This window comes from Passer domesticus, chromosome 9 (genome assembly GCF_036417665.1).
Source record: "Passer domesticus isolate bPasDom1 chromosome 9, bPasDom1.hap1, whole genome shotgun sequence".
NCBI lineage: Eukaryota > Metazoa > Chordata > Aves > Passeriformes > Passeridae > Passer > Passer domesticus.
This window is the reverse complement of record NC_087482.1, coordinates 31032985-31039445: the sequence shown is the minus strand read 5'-3', so window position 1 is coordinate 31039445 and position 6461 is coordinate 31032985.

Sequence of the window (6461 nt, the reverse complement as noted above, 5' to 3'; positions counted from 1 at the left end):
CCTGCCTTTCAGTCTCCCACAAACAGTCACAATCCCTCCCCATTCTTGCACAGATTTAGCAAATATCTGTCTGTACAACCATCTATCACTGTGTCACCAACTGCAGGGCAAATCCCAGCACCCTGCAGTCTGAGCACACCCAGCCAAGGCACGCATTCCAGAGCCAGGGAGCAAAATCAGGCCAAGCAGGGTCTCAGCCCAGCTCAAGCACATCAGGTGCTGAAAACCAGGATGAATCCAGCCCTCTGACAGCTGAGCTGGTAGCAGGACTGGGCCAGCTACACTGGCTTTAGTTTGGCTTTTCTCACAAATCAAACTCTGCTGTTTACATGCAGGCTCGTGTAGCCCTGAAAGGGATGCAGGTTTTTAAACTTTCAAAGCTTTTTTTTTTTTTTCTCTCCTCAGCCCCTTTCCATGCTTTACCTACTTTTCTGATAATGTAATTTTGTCAGCTCTGTAGTGATGAAATGCCCTGATCAGAGGTCAAGTTCTGGTTGCTTTATCTGCAAAGTCACCCACATGCTGCAGTAGTTCCATCACTCGGAGTCACGCCACCTCTCCACTTACTGCCTTGGCTTTGCCCTCAAGGAATGAGTGGATAGCAATTTCTCTGCTGAAATTCAGGTGCTTTTAAATAGATCTATCAGGATCTGAGGAGGTCTTGAGAAGAAAGTCCAAAGACTTTCACATTTGTTTTCAACCTTCCACCACTAACAAGCTGAATCCAGCTCACTCAGAGGGAACACTCAGTTTTCCTGTCTGTTAACAAGCACCACAGCTTTGCAGGTTTGATTCTGCTCTTGCTTTTAAACTTGCAGCAGTAAGATGAAGTAAGGAAAAGGGACTGGGTAGATGAAGAACTAAAGAGAACAAGACACAACAGCATTGCTAACACAGGCAAACTCACAGGGAAAAAGTAACTTTATGTGGACTCACAAGACTTCCTCAAGTCCTACATTAATCTGCTTTGCTCCCTTTGCCAGCTCCCAGGCACCAATGTGTCTTCCAGACTCTTACATCCCTTTCTTGCATTACTCATGAAGCCTGACAGCTCAGAATTTTGTAGATCTGGATTTCCATCTCACGTTTGAATGTTTTTCCCACCTGAATACCCAGCTACAGCTCTACCAAGTTGAGTATGTTTAACTATTTTCACCACCTGTTTTCAGGTCCCTGGGCAATAAAACAAGACAAAACAACAGCTACCACCCATGTCCCCCTAACCCAAGGAAACAGTCTGGTTTTCTTGCAATTTTGCCCTTTACCACCCCTGCTTGCCTTCTCACTCACTAACTTTCTGTACCTGCTGACTCTCAATAAGGCTTTTCAAATAAAGGAAACAAACTCTCATCTAGTTCACAGATTCTCTGAAAACAGTAAAAAGTTTGTAGTTGAATTTGAAGCCAAGGAATTTCTTTGTTCTCCAATATCCATAGACAAAGAAGCCAAAGTATTAATTCAGTTCAACAGCTCTTCAGTAGTTGTGATACAGCAATAGTCCTGGTTTATGAATTTAAAAAAAAATAGAAGAAATCACTAGTGAGAAGAGGAATTATTAAATATTTTGATATCAGCACTTCACTTCTTCTACATAAATAATCTGAGAGTCACACCCTGAGAAAGAAAGAAGCCCAGGAAAAACCAAACACTTACCAGGAGAGATACTTTTCATGTTAACTGCCCAAGTCATCAAATCAAAGTTCAGAAGAACTATTTTGTGTTGACAGCTTGAATTGAAAGCTCAGCCATACACTCCATTCTTCTCTACATATATATAAATAGGAAGCACAGGGGAAGTGCAATTGTGCAAAACAAGTTTTTTTAAGCATACAGAAAGTGTCAGGATGATAAACCACATAAGCACAGAATTAAATCAAAGTTAATGGCCACTAGCTGGTATTTAACTTACTTTCATTTCTCTTTTCTTTTCATTTTTCCACCTAGCCTGCTCAGCTAATAAAATTGCCGTTATAAGGGAGAAGCAAAGGCACGATTCAATGCTACATCAATTATTATGACTTTATTGTGACATACTGGCATTCAGCTGATCCCAGAAGGCTATACTGATGCCTTGGATGCAATTAATTTTTGATTGATCTAACTCACTCTAATACTGCATGTAAAATGTTCATAGACATTTGAATAATTCTATTATATGTAGGAGATTGCTGCACAGAGATCATTTGAAATTAATTGGCGAGTTATTTTAGTAAATGTAAAACACCATTCTAGTCCTATTGTGGTAACAGTTATGTAATTGCTTTACAAAGTAAACTAATGAAATAAATGAACTCTGACTAATATGTGGCATAACAGGGCTGGAAAAGTGAAATGACAGTGTAGATATCCTATCTACCTCTCCGGGCTGGGGCTGGTGAGTCAACCTTTCCACTACAGAAGTGAATGAGAGGAGAATGACCTCATAAAAAGGGTTTTGTCTCGCTGGCTGCAGGTGAACTTGGGGAGGGCTACTTCTAAGAGCAGCTAGAAGATATTTACTCAATACATAGAGTGTTTGCAAAACCTGAGGATAAAGAAACCTTCATTACCCCAAGGGGTTGCCACAGTTTGTTTCGTGTGTGTGTGATGGGTTTTTCTCAGGGCTGTGTAACACTATCTGCTACACACAGAAAGTGAATTTCACATTTGAAGCTGCTGGCTATCTCCCAGTTAAATCATAAACACATCCAGTTCACAGAGAAGCTTTGAAATCCACAACTGAGACTTTCACATGAGCCAGATAATGCAAGGATTGAGGAGGTGGCTTTTAGCAAGAAGGGTAAGAGTCTGAATCTCTGCAAGTCAGGACCTGGAGAAAGCAACTTCAAAGGTAAAGCAAAAACCAGGCATGAGAGAGGTTTTACAGGCACGGGGAAAGGTGCTCATTCCTGGGAGCTGCCTGCAGCTGCACTCTCTGACTGTCCCCTGAAACACTGCACCCATACTTCCAACCATTCCTCCAAAGCAGAGAAATACAACACTGGGATGCTTCAGAAGGGTCAGGAGCTCAGAGAGCCACAGGTGCCAATGCAGCCATTGTAAAACATCAGCTCTTAACTCTGGAAGCTTCTAAGGATCTCACAGCACATTCTGCCCTCAGAAAATGTTCATTAGAAACTACAACTTGAAATGATTAGTAAAAATAGAGAAATAAATTATTAATATTTATGTGCCTTAAATTATTTTTGTCACTGACACACAAAGGCCATCACCCCAAGGACGGGGTAAAGAAGCTACCCCAGTTACAACCAGCCCAAGGCTGGGATGGGAATCCAAGTAAATTCAGATTAGCAATAGGTGAGGAGGATTAACCACAGCTTAGTGCAGGGTGAGATCCCCTAACATCTCATATGGATTGTGTTAGCTAAAAATGAAACCTAAGAGCAAATGTAAATCGTTACAGGAGTTTAAAAAACCTCACATGCCTCCAGCACACTGCCTGTAAAATCACTGGCAACACTGAAAATGTGGTAAGGAGGGTGAAAAAAGGAAGACGTGGAGGAGATGAGGTGGAAATTCTATCACAAAGAAACAGCTCCACCTTATGTCTGAGCAGCAGGAGCATTTTGTTCAAACTTACCTTCCAAACACACATGTGAGGGGAAATCCAGCTAACACAGCCCATAAAACAATGGTCATAAAGGCAACTTAGCAGCATCTTTGCTCTGGAGTTATTTTTTCCACTCCAGTGTTTGCGGTATTACTGGTGGTAATAACTATGCTCTCCACAAAACAGATGTTGTGTCATGACCTCTTTACTTTTCCAGGCTGAATTCAATGCCAGCAGTGAATTTCCTAGTGACAAAACAATGTTATGTTCAGCTGCAGTATTTTTTCATCTAATTCACAGCTGCAGGGGAAGAAAAATCCAAATAACCAGTCACAACCCTTCATAAACTGTTAAAAGTAATCAGGAACTAGTTCCAGGTAGTATGTCTCAATTCAGGTGACAGACTCCATTTACTATTGGAAAATTATATTTGCTTAACAAATGACTTTGATCCTTTTTTTTCCAGGCTCTACTTTAGCAACAGATAATTTCTAAAACTTAAGAACTTAAATTCATGCCCCAAATAGGAAGGTATTTTTAAAAGAACTGAGAAGTGCTTTTTATTTGCTGTGACCAGATGAACACGTTCTTACCTTGAACAATCTTACCTTAAACATTTAAGCCCAGAATTAGCTGGTGATGTAACTGATGATGTCTAAACATTTTATTAAATGCTGCACATGGACTTTGCTCAAATAATACAGGACTGAGCTGAAGGATGAGCTGAACATGCATGAAAACACAGTTAAACACACAAAAAGTATCTCCTTGGGGTCCCTTGGGGTCCCATGGCTGTTACAGCAAAGGAACGAGAAGGAAAACATGGATGGCACCAAAGAGGGGGAAAAGGACACACAACCACAGGGGGGTAATTCTTTCTGTTGTTATTTTTACCAAGATGGTGCTGTTGGCAATGGTTGGCAGTCAGGGCATCAAAGAACCAGAGTGCACCTCATGCAGAAATTTGTTTCCCTCATGCAGAAATTGAGAAACCTGAAGCACTTCATAAAAATCAGTCTTGATGTGACAAAAACAATACTGTTCAGCAGATGAATGCCATACAATTTCTCATGCACTCTTCTAAAAAAGAAGGAAAAGTTAAGCCACTCCACATGCATTCCCAGGAAGAAGCAAGAACGTTTGACATACAAGCAGTGTGCCTTCTGCCCATCAGGAGCAGCAGGGCACCATTCCCTTGGCCAAAGTAAATCACAACCCCTTCATCTCATCCTGACTTTGCACAAATTGTCACAGTCCTGTGCACCCTGCCACAACATCAACAGTAAGGAAACAAACCCCAAAACATACAGTTTTACAAATTATTTCAAAGGAAATTTACAAGCTACTTCTGGCATTCCATAAGAAATGGTCCCCAGGAACTGCTACATTAATAAATATTTATGAGTACTTCACTACAAACTGGATTCCACTGATGTTTAATGCTTGCTGTGTAGTAACAGAAACATTTTCTTTGGTCTGTGATCTTCTAACACAGGTAGAGATTTGTTTGACACAGACACATATTTACCTGGGTGAATGCATTTGGCAGTCAGTGCAGGCTGTCATAACCCAAACAACATCAGCACTTTGTGGTGGCAACAAATAGCACAGAAATTAATCAAGGTTTTGATATGTTGATACGATGATTCCTGTTACTGGCCAGGTGATTTGTTGATAAGTGAGATGTATAATCAAAACTGTTATTAATTGTAGTGCCAAAGATTAGAGGAACTGCATGTAATGACTTGCCCAAGTTCTGCATGAGCAGCTTTTGCTTACATTTATGCTTGTTTTTTATTTTAGACTGCAAGTCTCATTTAACTTTTTTCCTTCACAAAGCTTTTTTTGTAATCAAGGGATGTCTTCAATTAATATTCCATAGCATTGGCAGTCTTTGTAAATTCATATGTCATCACTGTTGCTTGTCATTTCTAATGACAGAGAGATGCTTGGTTATCATTGAAGAAAAATTACAGTATCATTACTCGTATTATTTTTTAATTTGATGAAGCAATTCACTGAGCAAACCTCCCACCTTCCTCAGACAGTAATTTTATCCAGGCACAAAGTTCTTGCTGGTTGTTTTTGGTTTGTTTTTTTTTGGGTTTTTTTTTTTTGTTTTTTTGTTTGTTTGTTTTGTGGGGGTTTTTTTTGTTTGTTTTTTGGTTTTTTGCCAATATTCTAGCCAGTAAAGCTCAAACAATACCATGATCTGCTTATGCCTGTTCTCCATTTGCTCCATACTCCCTTGTTCCACTTTTCCCCTTCAAGAACCAGATAACTTTGTATTTGGTACAAATAATTGTTACAGTAGTGCTCTAATACAGCCAGGAAAGAACAATAACTACCAATAATTATCCTGTTTCTTTGGCACACACTCATCTCACAGAAGTCTTTGCTCTGAACTATGATAGCTTGTACAGAAAAAAAGCCTTTCACAGTTAAGATGTCTGATATTGTGGCTACTCTACAGATGCCTCTACCATTTTTTCCTTTATTCTAAAGACAGGTATTCCTTTTACAGACAATCTTATTGTGTTTATCAACTGAAGTCATGGCTAACATTGAAAATCTTACAGATACACACTTGAGAGGAAGGAGGAAGGGAGGGACAGAGGAAGGGAGCTTTGATTAGGACACACACAAGCCTCCTCTAACACTCACCTGTGCAGTCTTCCTTTTATTTTATCCCTACCCCACTTGGATTGCATTATTTCATTAGTAATTTTTCTTTCATATACATTAAATTCCATGGTTCTGCAAACTCCTTACTAAAGTACTGTCAGTATTTAATGTTTTTCTGTTTCAAACCTCTTCCCTTGTGTTTTATTCATCTGTTCTGGAATCTCTCTATGGTTACACACCTTGAAATCAGCATCATCCTCATCACTACACTGAGCTTCGTCTCCTC